The sequence below is a fragment of the Lemur catta genome, chromosome 23 (assembly GCF_020740605.2).
Source record: "Lemur catta isolate mLemCat1 chromosome 23, mLemCat1.pri, whole genome shotgun sequence".
Classification (NCBI taxonomy): Eukaryota; Metazoa; Chordata; class Mammalia; order Primates; family Lemuridae; genus Lemur; species Lemur catta.
This window is the reverse complement of record NC_059150.1, coordinates 11129284-11142972: the sequence shown is the minus strand read 5'-3', so window position 1 is coordinate 11142972 and position 13689 is coordinate 11129284.

The following is a 13689-nucleotide window of genomic DNA, read 5'->3' as shown; positions in this document are numbered from 1 at the left end:
TAATCTCAAGAAATGAAGGCACAATTCACCTAGAAAACCTATTAAACAAATTAAAAAGAAAAGCCTTTTTCTTTTGTATTTTATCTTTTTTAGTATCATCTCAATAAATGCAGAAAAGACATTTGACAGAACGCAGCATTCATTCATGGTTTAAAAAAAACCTTAGCAAACTATGTATAGAAGGCGATTTTCTTTACCTGACAAAGGCCATACATCAAAACTCTACAAGCAAATATTATCCTGACTGGTGCTATTTTTGAGACATTTCCATTAAAGTCAGGAATAACATAAGGATACCAGTTACAAGCCTCTGTTCAGCATTACACTGAAGTTCTTATCTATTCAATACAAAGGAATGGAGAGAGAGAGATTGCAAACTGTTCTTGTTTGCAGAAAATGTGACTGTCTAAAGAACTCAAGAAAATTCAAAGAGAAACTCTTAGAACTAAAAAGTATCCAGCAAGAGTGATAGATACAAAAATCATCCAAAAATAAATTGGATTCCTAATAGTAATAACTCATTAGAAAATATAAGAGAAAAACATAATCCTATTCATAACAGTAACAGAAATTATGTGGCACCTAGAGATAAACTCATTAAAAGCCAGGCAAAAACCTCTATGAAGAAACCTATGAAAGTATTATTGAATAAAATAAAGGCCTAAATAAATGGAGAGAATTACCATGTTTATTGATTAGAGTACTCAGTAACATAAAAAATGTTGACCATCTCTACATTTATTTACAGACTGGATGAAATTTTAGTATTAAAAATCCCCCAAATGTGTGTGTGCGCAATTCTTAACAATGCCAAAAAAAAGCCAAGACAATTTTGGAGAAAAAGAAGAGAAGGTGGCAGGACTTGTCTTATTCTATAATTAGACTTATTAATAAGATTATGGTGGTATTGGCACAAGAAATAGACATAAATGAATGGAACAGAACAAAAGCCCCCAAATAATCTGTACACATGAGGAAACTGTACACAACTGAAATAGCATCACAAAGCAATGGGGGGAAAAATAGTGGGACTGAGACAACTGGTTATCCACGTGGGAGAAAGTGAAATTAGATTCCCCCTCACACCAAAGATAAAGATTAAAGACCTCAATGTGAAAAGCAAAACTCTGTCACTTTGAGAAGAAAATATGGGAAGATACATTCATTATCATCAACCAGGGGAAGGTTTTTTATATAAGATACAAACATACAAATAATAAAATAAGAGGTATATATATTTTATTACATTTAGACAAAAAGCTTATGTACAAAAAAGACAATATAAGCAAAATGGAAAGATATTATAGAATGGTAGAAAGTATTTGCAATGAATATAACCAAAAATGGGAGATATTTTAAGAAGCAAATATTATATAAGTTTACTTCTTTGATAACAGGGCAATCCAACTAGCTATTAATAATAGAAATTAAGACAAAAATAACTAAAGTATAAGGACAGAACAAAAATTAAATAAAACAAAAATTATAGTATAAGAACAGCAGTTAGAAGGTAATTATTATAAGAGCATACCATATCAAAAGTTGTGAAATGCTATCAGAGCTGCACCGAAAGATGAAGTTACAGTCTTATTAGTTTTATTAATAATTATTTTCAAGGAAAGGAAACATAAAAGTATTCAACTCAAGGATATATAAAAACAACAATGACAACAGAATCCCTAAGAAATCAGGAGAAGAATAAAGGCAAAACTCAAACTAAATGAATTAGAATATAGGAAAACTTATAGAATTAATTCAAACGCTACTTTTTTAAAAGAGCAATGAAATAAACAAATGTTTAGAAAAACTAAAGAAGAAAAAAAACCCTATTAATAATAAAATTAGAGATAAAAAGGGGATTCAGCACCAGATATATTTAAAATATAATACTTTGCAAAATTATAAGTTATAAATTTGAAAACCTAGAGGAAATGGATAGTCTTATGGAATACATACATTACCAAAATTAGAAGTGTAAAACCTAAATACACCAATCACAGCTGAAGAAACTAAAAAAGAAAAGAAGGAAAGATTTCTCTCCAGAAAAAAGTGCCTAGGCCTAGCAAACTTTATAGGAAAAAATCCTTTCAAATCTTAAGGAATAGGTAATCACCATGTTTCAACAATTTCAAAACATTGAAAAATATGGAAAATTTATCTAATTTACTTTACAGAGATAACCCTAATGGCAAACCCTGAAAAATACAGCTCAAAAAAAGAAAATTATAAAACTAAATTATTAACATAGAAAATCCAAACAGATAGTATCAAAAGAATAACCCATGTAGGGTTTAAGCTAGAATGAAAAGTTTTATGTTTTAATATTTGAAAAATCCAATAGTGTAATATATCTCATCCACAGGTCTAAAAAGAAAATCCAAATGAGATTCTCAATAGATGCAGAAAAAAACATTAAAATCCAACAGCTAGTCCTTATTCAAAAACAATTACAAATTTAAACAATTACAAATTTAAAAACTTCTTAGCATAAGAAAAAGTCTATTCAAACAGTCAAGACCATCCTTAAGAATGGAATATTAAGGATGGCAATATTATTAAAATCAGAAATTATTAAAATCAAGAATTATTAAAATCAGGAACAAAGCATATATAGTTTATTACCATTTTTATTTAATTTTGATCTGGAAGTTCTAGCCAATGAACTAGGATACTTATAAAATATGATGCATAAACTTTGGAAAAGAGTAAATAGATTTGTAATTATTTGTAGATGATATAATTACATTCTTGGAAACTCAAAAGAACAATTCAACTAAAAATTATTGGAATTGATATGTGAGTTTAAAAAACAGCTAAATATAAAAAAGAGACACAAAAGCCAGTCACTTTTCTATACAGAAATTTTCTGTATAAAAATTTTCTATAGAAATTTCCTATATAGATTTTCTTTATAGAAATACTATTAATAGTCAGTTAGAAAATATAATTAAAAAAATAAAATTACAACAGCAAAAATCAATAATGATGATGTTGGGAACCACTGTAAAATGCCTTGGAATAGCTTTAATTAGACTGTGAAGGACCCATATTTAAAAAACTATAAAATGTTATTGAGAAATGTAGAAGATTTGTATACAAAGTTTTATGGCAATGATGTCAGTGTTCTGCAAATTAATTTGCATGTGCAAGATAATTTCAATAAAAATCTCAATAAGATTCTTTTCAGAATTTCACAGAATTATTCTACTGTTCACTGAAAGAATAATTATGTATAAACAGCAAAGAAAATGTTGAAGATGAAAAGGAATGATGAGACAGTGGCCGTACTAGCTCTTAAACCATTTTAAGAGCAAGTGTTAATAAAACAGTGTGGAACTGACAAAAGAACAAATGCACAAACATACAAATCAATAGCACAGAATAGATATTCTGAGACCACATTATATATAAGAACTTAATCTTTGGTAAAGAAAAAAATTACAAATCAGTGGAGAATAAAATTAGTATTTAATAAACTGTGCTGGGTTAATTGAATATTTAGAAAAAAATTAGAGCCTTACCTCACATCATTACCAAAATTACTTTATATGGATAGATGCAGTTAGATGTAAAGTACATAAATACTAAAATAAAACTAAAGAAAAACTAAAAGCACATGAAAAAATGTTCAATAACTTTAATTATCAAGGAAATGCAAATTAAAACTACAATGAGCTACCCCTGCACACCCAACAGAATGGCTAAAATAAAAAAGATGGACAACACCAAATGTTGATGAGGACATGGAGCAACTGGAATTCTCATGCATTGTTGGTGGGAGAGTAAAATGGTACAACCACTTTGGAAAAAAGTCTGGCAGGTTCTTATAAAATGAAACATACATTTATCCTATGCCCCAGCAATTCCACCCCTAGGTATTTATCCAAGAGAAATGAAAGCATATGCCTACAAAGGGACATTTACAAAAATGTTCATAGCTTCTTTATTCATGATGGTCCCAAACTGGAAACAGTGCAGGGGTCCATCAATAGAGGAATGAATAATCGAGCTGTCATATGGACACACTATAATGAAAGCTTAGTTTTAGCAACAAAAAGACACAAAGTCTTGAAGTTATACCAACATGAATGAATTTCAAAAACATTATGCTGAGTCAAAGAAAGCTTACACAAGAGTTCATGCTGTATGATTTCATTTATATACAGATCTGAAACAGGCAAAACTAATCTATGATTAAAAAAACTAAAAACCATGGTTGGCTCTGGGTAGAGTGGGAGCGAAGGTCCACCAGGAATGGACACAAGGGAACTTTCTGGGGTGATGCTAATTTTTTTTTTAAAAAAACAGGTTTATTTAGATATAATTTACATAATTCACCCATTTAAAGTATACAATTCAATGTTTTTAAATAGATCCATAGATATGTGCAACCGGCACCTGAAAAAGAAAACTGTACCCTTTGGATTTCTATATCTTGATAGGCACATGCATCATTTATGATTTGTCAAAACTCACTGAATGATCCAAGATTTGTGCATTTCCCTGTAATTATATAAAATATGTAAATTTTATCTTTAAAAGGCTTTTTTATGAAAGGCTTTTTATATGAAATAATTTTCAAAGTTCTATATGGAAAAGGTCATTCTTCAGAAAACAATAGATAATTTAAATCTTAAAACCTCTGTGTCAAAAAATATAGATATAACTAACATTCAAATACAAATATCAGGCCAGAGAATAATTATTATTTAAAAAATAATAGACAAGATCTTTATCTATATATATTATATATGTGTAAAACATTCTAAATCATTGCCGATATTAAGATACCAGCAGATATATAGGAAAAGACTCTCAACAGAAAATTCATAAACGGAAAATAAAACTTGTTAACAAACATAAGGGGAAGTTTGTGTTTATAGAAATTAAAATTGAAATTACATCAAGAGCAACATATATCAAAGGCCCTACAATTTGTATACTCCGATTTATTTAACTTTGAGAAATACATTTATTCTCCTTTGAAAAAATATATTTAAAGTAACTAAGAATTGTTATGCACAAAGATTTGGCTGCAAGAAGTTTACTGCAGTACTCTTTGCAATATCCAAGAATCAAGTATTACTCAAATGTTTAACATAGAGTATTATTAGTTAAATAAATTAAAGTACAAAGATAGTAAATTAACTTAGGACTCGAGTATAACCACTAAAAATTGTGTTGTAGAAGAATACTTACTCATATGGGAAGATGTTTACATTTTGAGTTTAAAAAAGGCCAAAAAAATTCCTTGATCCTGTTATGCTGACTCCTTCCCTACTTCCCAGACATTCAGCTTCTGTTGAATTTCTCCCTTCCCTTCTCCCCATTTCCCTTTAGAATCTATTCCTATTTTTCACTCTGGTAAGGAGGAAACAGGCTGGCATTTGAAGAGAGAAAAAATAAAACACTACAAAAATTAAAACAAGAAGGGTGCAAAATACAGTTTTGGTTAACTTTTTTATTGGGAAAAAAAAATATATGCCTTGATTAAAAATCCAAACAGTGCATATGATGAAAAGTCTCTCTATCTAGTTCTAGGTGCCTTAATCAGTTTCCCTTATCTGCTTCCAGATACACTTTTTAGAAAGACATCTACCAAAATTAACAAACACATGAAACACAAGAAAACAAAGAGAAAAGAAGGAAGGGAAGGAAGGACAGATGGAGGGAGTAAGGAAAAAAAGAGAGAAGGAAGAAAGGAGAAAGAAATAAAGAAAGGAGTACTATGAAGAAAAATTAGAATGAGGTTATTCTACGAGGGTTCTAAACAGCCAACATTTATTTTAGAATATATGTTAAACATTTGGATCCGTCAGCAACCTACTAACTTAATAATACTATTAAATTAATATTAAATTATTTATAAGTTTCTATAAAATAAATAAACTAGGATCAAAAGCAAGGAGCTTTTTTACTTGAGATGACTTAGGGAATAGTCATCCAAAACCGAATTAGAATGCCTGGTCCAATAAACATTAATGTATCTACAGTAATTATGGGGTAGAGGATGTGAAATTACAACTGTTTTGGACATATAGCTTTGAGATAAAGACAGTAGTGGAGATCAAACCTTAGAAATGCCCCCAGTCTGGACTGATCCCACTGGATAGTCTGCCTAGGACCGAAATACCAAATGACAGTCACTGGGAAAGCACTCTAAATTTTCTTTCTGGCATCATCCTCAGATGTTTGTGATGGGACCACAGATCTTGACTCTCTTTAATAACCATTTTGGATTGATTGGCCATGAATGTACCAGCTTATATTTACTGCTTGAATTATTAACAAATTCAGGGAGAAGAGATCAGCCAATACAGGTGGTCCACACAAAAGCACAACTGAGCCTCTTAGTTGAGGGTAGGTCACCATTCTGGGTGTGTGTTTTTCTCCGAGGACCCTCCTTTTTCCATGATGCAATTTTAGAATATGCAAAGGGTAATGTACTCAAGAGACAAGACTTAATAAAATTATTTTTACTGCTTCATCAAAGGCATTCTTAAGTGAACAGGAATATTTTTGTGTGTAATTAAGCTTGGTAGCTCAAAAATAATTATCAATTTACTTATGAAGAATTTATAAGTGAATGCATAATTAGTTCATGACTTTTTTTTACATTAAAAAAAGGTTTTATTGCCCACTCTCCCTGTGAATGACACCTTGCTAGTTGCTATAGCACAGCTTAGGAGGTAAGAAGGCATGCTTGAGGGGGAAAGCAGCCCCTACAAGAATGGGAAGAAGAGTTGACTTAGGGATGGAGGGAGGGGGGAAAACAGGAAAGGGAGACAGAGACAGAGAAGCCAATGCTGGAAAAGAAAGAACAAGAGAACAGAGTCATCTGTTGCGGAAAGAAGAAGGATTTTGTAAAAAGCTAGGACTACACTTGCAAGCCCTCATCAAAATTTAGAAATATGCCCTCACATATAAAATCCAGTGGATGTTTTTCCTGGAAAAAAATGGCAGGATTAATTTTTCATAATTTCTCCTTTTTTTAAATACCTTCATTTATTTTTTTAAATTATTCCTTTAAATGTGTATCTGAGAGCAGAACTTGTTTTTTTAAGAGCTTATCCAGCCCAACTATGTCTTCATCTGTCATTACAATGCCCAGATGCCCGGTTCACTTCATTGTTATTACACACTTGGTGATAATTTCAGGTCAAGAATCAGGGGTGAAATTAAGTCTGACAGTTCTCCTGATTTACCTCCGACATATAAATTAATAAAAATCACTGCCACGTTTTTAAACGAGCCTCTTCTAAGGGAGCGTTCCTGAGTTGAGTGTGCTACTTTCATCTGATTTTAGCAGTTAGTCCCCAAGGATATGAGCAGTTATTTTTCCTTATTAATGCTAATGTCTTCAGTAGAGGCATCTCCAAGCCTGGCCCCATTTGCTGAGCCCCCAGGCCCTGAGCAGGGAGAACTAAAGACAAGACCAACTAAACAGAACAGAGCTCTGGTACTCATGGCTCTTATTCATTAACTCTGCAAACACTGAGCACCTACTATTCACAGTCTCTAAATTAGACACTGGGGCTACAGTGGTGGTCAGAACCCGCCCCTGTCCTCCCAGAGCTCAAGTCTCTTCCTCTGAGGCAGGCAGAGCAAGTGTTATTAATATTCCCATTTTGAGATGAGCAAATGGAGGCAAGGAACCCACACTCAGCTCCGGAACAGGACAAGCCCAGCTTTTCTCTCCTGAGGTCTAAATATTCCGCACACTCAATGCTTCTCAAAACTTTTTCCTTAATAATCAGACAAAGGAGCTTTAAGAAGGCATTCTCCCAGCCCCCTCCCCCATGGGCTACTGCCCCTCCCCATGTTTAAAATTGGGAGAAATAATTTGTGTCCTCGTTTCTGCCTTAGAAGCAGGAACACATTTCTTTGTGCAACTTTAGACTATTATTATAGTTATCAATCCTGGTGATATTATAAAAAACAATTTGCTGAAGTCTTTAAACCCATCTTTCCCTAGAGTTGGGTAAGTGAAAAATAAGACTATAAATTTTTTTTTTCCTCTAAGAAGGTCAGACATCAAGGTATTCGGATAACAACGCTTGCTCTGTAATGGTCCCCAGGGAATCCTGAGTTCACCTGCCTTTCATAACTTCTGACTCGTTTGCACAGAAAGAGAGCCAAGAGAAAGGGGTTGTTTTTCCTGACAGCATTTTCTTATTCCTTCACTCATTTCAGCCGTCAGCAGCAGCTGGTTACTTCAGTGTGCTAAAATGCCCGCTGCCTTGTAAACATTCGCTCTAAGACCGTGCATTACTCATAGTTTGAAAATCACGTTGACTCCCGAAACATAATTATGTTAGTGTCAGATGAGTCAGCAGGAGGACACCGCTCTGCTCCTAGCCCAGCTGCACCTCCCGCCAACCTCTAACCGCCTCGGTGCCTGGGGCTTGAAAAAAAAAAAAAAGGAAAGAAAGAAAAAGAAACCCCATTTTATGCTTATGGCTCAAAGAACAGCTTCAAAGGAGTGGCCAATTTTGTGTTCGCTGCAACATGAAAGGAACAGTCGAAGTAAAATTGCTAACCCTAGGTTAATCTATTTACATGAAGAAGAAACAGGAATTTGGAGAGGTTCTGTAGAAAATCTGGGATTTCCCTCCTCCCCCACCCCATGAGTTGAGACATGTCACTCTGGTCACTGTTCATTCAATGATGATCTGTTACTTCCCGGGTTCCCCTACGAGTTTTTAAATGTGTGGGGTATGGTGCCAAGCAGCCCAGGAGGTGCATGGTCCGAGACTGTTCTCCTCGGCACCAGTAGGAACTAGGAAGCCACTGATTTGCAGGGGGAGTCTAGACCCTGACTAGGCTGGACTCCCACCACCTTCTTTGCTCCAGCGGCACGACCCCCCAGACAGAACTTGCAGCCACTTTCCTGGGCTGTTTTCAGCATCATTTATAACTTCGTTTCCCCTCCCTCAGCTGCTGCAAAAGGAACAGGAACCGAGCACGACAGGATTGGCTGACCATGACCCCCACCCCCTCTAGCCTTGGTCACAGTTCAACCTGCCAGTCCCCTCTCAGTCTGCCTTATCTCACCTTCCCTGTCCAAACTCAGGGTGTCACTTAAATATAGTCACATAGAGGTGCATCGTTATCTCACCGATGTCTCACAATAACCCATATCTTATAAACGAGAAAACTGAGTTTCAGAGAAGGCATGTCCTTGTCCAAGGTTGCACAGCAAGTGGCAGAACCAGACACTCAGACTTGTGTCCTTGCTACTCTGCCAACATCAGAACAGCAGATCCACATTTAAAGGAATGGAGAGTACCAGTTGGGTTGGAAGGCCCCCAAATATGCGTATTTTCACAGATGAGAGGAGTAATCAAAATCTAAAGGGAGACAATGACTTGCCCAAGGTCAAACACAAAATCTTCTGACTTCCACTCCAGGGCTTTTCCTCTCTAACCTCTTTACCTCCACACCTTGGACTTATTCCAGCTTAGATACAGCAAGAGTTAGATTTCCCCATATCCAGCCCACATGCAGTTCACCTATCCATCTTACACTGCTGATACAAAGCATTCTATTCCCAAAGCACTAGGACCCCAGAAAAGGCAGGAATGTCAAGGAGGAGAACACACAGGAGGGAAGGGGTTAACCAAATCCAGTAGCTTTCCCATCATAAGATGAGTAATCAATACCCCACATTGACTATAGCACTGATCAGCAGTATCCTCAAAACATAGCTTTATCCAGGATGAGACCAAGATGGCACCATTGCCTCAGTGGGGTGCTGACATGGTCCCACAGTTGTTATGTAACCTGTGGAGGGGTAGGGAAAAAGCCTAAACCAACCTAGAGATTCGGCAGCACCCTAACTCAAGGCCTTTTCAATCCCCATCCCTCCGACCACTTCGTCGGGTGCCACGTGCACTGAACATCTCACTTTGCCACCTCTCTTCAGGGTAACACCCACCCAGCATGGCCACAGGGAGTATTCCCCCAGCTGGAGGCTTCCTGACCAAACACCTTTCTCCGGTGACATTTTCCCTGCTTGGCCCCAGAGACAAAGAAAAGTCAAGACTCACATTTTGGGGTGAGGGGCTGAAAATCCTTAGGAAACTGTGGACCATCCTATTTAGAGAAGGATTTCTCCTCTCGTTGCATCTTCCCATCTGATCCCATCGAATTTATCCTCAAGGCATGGTTGGTCAACTAAAGCCGACCCCACCCCCAACACCCCAGAGCAACCAGCAGCTGTTACTATATTGAGTGGCAATATGATGTCATATCATAGGTGACTAACGCACCAAGGCGTCCCTGCGAGCCATCATCTAAATATGACAGCCTTCCATCATCTTGACCTTTTCATGGGAGAAAGCTGAGTGAGGGGCTTGACACTGACCTGGGGCTCAAGTGCACTTCTGGCCCTCTGTGGCCAGCACCCCTGGCTGAGCATCTGAGGACACACATGCTCCCCGCCCCCACCCCCACCCCCACCCCCAGATTCCCTTCCTAGTAGGAGAGACACTTTCACCCAAGACAGCTGTCCCCACTGGCCTGATTTGAAATGAGTAGCCAACTGAATATATAATAATCAATATAATAATCACAGTCATTAGGGAGAAATCGGGGGGGGGGGGAAGGATTGTATATATCTACCATGCCATATATCCCAGGTGCTGGGTCAGAGTCTTTTCATATAGTTTTGCAGTGAACTCCCAAAATGCTCTGAGGAAGGCATCACAATCTCTGGGCAGTTAGAGAAACTGAGATTAGAGGGGGTAAGTAACTTTCCCAAGGTTACAGAGCTGGCCAGTGACGGGGCTCAGACTGCAGCCCAAGTCTGTGTGACTCCACAGTGGAGTGAGCGCTACAGAAAGGTGTTACAATCTCACCTGGCTTTTGAAAAAAAAAAATACTTTATTTTGTAGAGCAGTTTTATGTTCACAACAAAATTAAGAGGCAAGTACAAGAGCGATTTCACACACACCCCCCTCCTTACACTTCCACAGCTCCTCCATTATCCATATTCCCCACCAGATTGGTATATTTCTTGCAATCAATGAACCTAATTAACACATCATTATCCCCAGTAGCCCACCGTTTACATTGGGGTTCACTCTTGGGGGAGTTGTACATTCTATGGGTTTGGGCAAATTTTTAATCACAAGTATCTACCATTACAGTATACAGAATAGTGTCACTGCCCTAAAAATCCTCTGTGCTCTGCCTAGTCATTCCTCCTTCCCACGAACACACAGCAACCACTGCCCTTTTTACTTGCTCCCTAGTTTTGCCATATACAGTCATGAGTCACTTAAAGGTGGGAATATGTTCTGAGAAATGCATCCATCGTTAGGTGATTTTGTCATCGTGCAAACATCATAGAGTGCACTCACACAAATCTTGATGATATAGCCTACTATACACACCTAGGCTGTGTGGTGCATACGGCCTGTTGTTCCTAGGCTACCAACTTAGGCAGCACTTTACTGTACTCAGTACTGCAGGCAGCTGTAACACAATGGTAAGCATTTGTGTATCTAAACATAGAAAAGGTAATGTGTTGTGCTACAACGTTATGACAACTATGAAGTTACTAGATGATAGTAATTTTTGAAACATTGTTATGCTGTGCATGATGGTATGTCTATGTGGTTTCTACCCAATTACCACACAGGTTTCTCTTTTGTTATTCTACTCATCCATCTAGTATTTAATGAGCACTCTTATGGCCGAATGTGTCTCCCCCAAAAATCATGTTGAAGCCCTATCCCCCAGTATGACAGTATTTGGAGGTGGGGCCTTTGGGAGGGAATTAGGTTTAGATTAAGTCACGAGGATGGTGCCCTCATGACAGGATTAGTGCCCTTATGAGAAGAGGCAGAGACAGAAGAGCTCTCTCTCCAGGGGCACACACCAAGGAAAGCCATGTGAGGACACAGCAAGAAGGTGGCTATCTGCAACCCAAGGAGCTGGCTCTCACCAGACACTGAATCTACCAGGACCTTGATCTTGAACTCTCCAGGCTCCAGAACTGGGAGAAATAAATGTCTGCTGTTTACTCCAGCCAGTCTATGGTATTTTGTTAAAGCAGCCCAGGTTGACTAAGACAAGCACCTTTCATATGTTGATCTTAGGTGACAAGTCCTCAGGGGACACTGAATCAGTTTAGGTACAGGTTTTTGTGCAGAGTTACAACCATCACAGCGCCTCACTCCATTAATAAATATTTTGATGGGGAGGGGCAGAAGTGTGTGGGAAGATGAAGACAAAGCTGGTGACTGAAAATAAGAAGCCCGTGAGGCCATCTGAATTAGTAATTATTATCATTATTTATTTATTATGTATAAAATATGGTATTACAATTACTGAGTTATTGTGATTATTACTACTATAACAAAGCCTTATGCTGCACTTTTTGTGTTTCAGAACCTAAGTGCTTTTATACACATGGTGAATCTACTTGTTGCCTGAAAAGGCTGTACGGGCTGAAATATAAACAAATAAAGTTTCAAATAAATTCCTGGAGGGCAGACCCAGAGCAAGTTATTAGAGTGGAGTTGGGAATAACCAGGGTGCATTTCTAAACTATGAGAATGATGTCATGAAGGGCAAGTGCCACAGTCCAGCCCAAACCATCTTAGTGTCCCCACTGGAGCAGGAGCTGAAGTGGACAGAGCTCTGGCTGACCCGAGGGCCACTGCCAAGGAGTTACTATGGAATTGGAGTCAACCAGGCATCCCTGAGCCTCTGCGATGCTGGGAAACCCTCCGCCTCTGTCAGGGAGCAGCCTGTGTGTGTCCCGCTGCTCCCTGGCTCTTCCTCCACAAAAGCAGCGCTTTGCTTTGTGTCACGCAGTGAGTCACCGGCACAGTTGGAAAATGACCCAGGATTCCTGCTCTTTCGCTTGCCAGGGCTGTTTGCCGGAGATCACAATCCTTCCACATTAGTGGCCGGTTACATTTATGGCTCTTAATGACATTTAATGGGGCTTTGGGGATAGAGAAATGATGGGGAGTGAAGGCTGGGAGATTAAAAAATCAAAACCTGAAATGACACGCAAGATCTTTATGACTGAAGGTTTAAAAATGGCGATCCACCTCATTGTGTCATTCCACTGGGAAATGATTCCTGGGTTTGAGGAGGAACAAGCCCCTCACCTGTCTTGAAACTGGGTGGTAGAGAGAAGGAAGGGGGACGTGGGAATAGATAGTCGTCCTCAGAAATCATGTTCTCCAATTCTTCCCTGCGATTGCGCGTCTATATTTTGACTTCATGTCATTACATGTTTTCCCTTCCATCATATATGACATGTTACAGTTTGCCATGCACGTTCATGCTCACTGTACTACCTGAGTCTTACAGGCAGGGGTGTGTCTGATCCATGGAAAAGAAGTGGTCTGGAAGTCAGGTGACTAGGAGTCTCTAGTCACTATCAGGGCCAGGAAGGTCACCTCACTGGACCTTAGCTATAAATCGGGGCCTGCCTGGTTGGCCTGAAGGTAGCATATTGCTCTAAGCCTCCATGTCTGTGTGTCCAGCCCCAGTACAGATGAATAAGCCTCTGCCTCCCCAACACCCCGCAAAATACCTAAGGCTGCTTGTGGTTTTCTCGGACTCCTGGGGAGCACACACAAGGTGTTTTGCCACAGGCACTAGAAATCCTGGCTGAACAGGAAGAGCAGTGGGCAATGCTTCTATTAGCCTGAGGGGCAGGAGCAG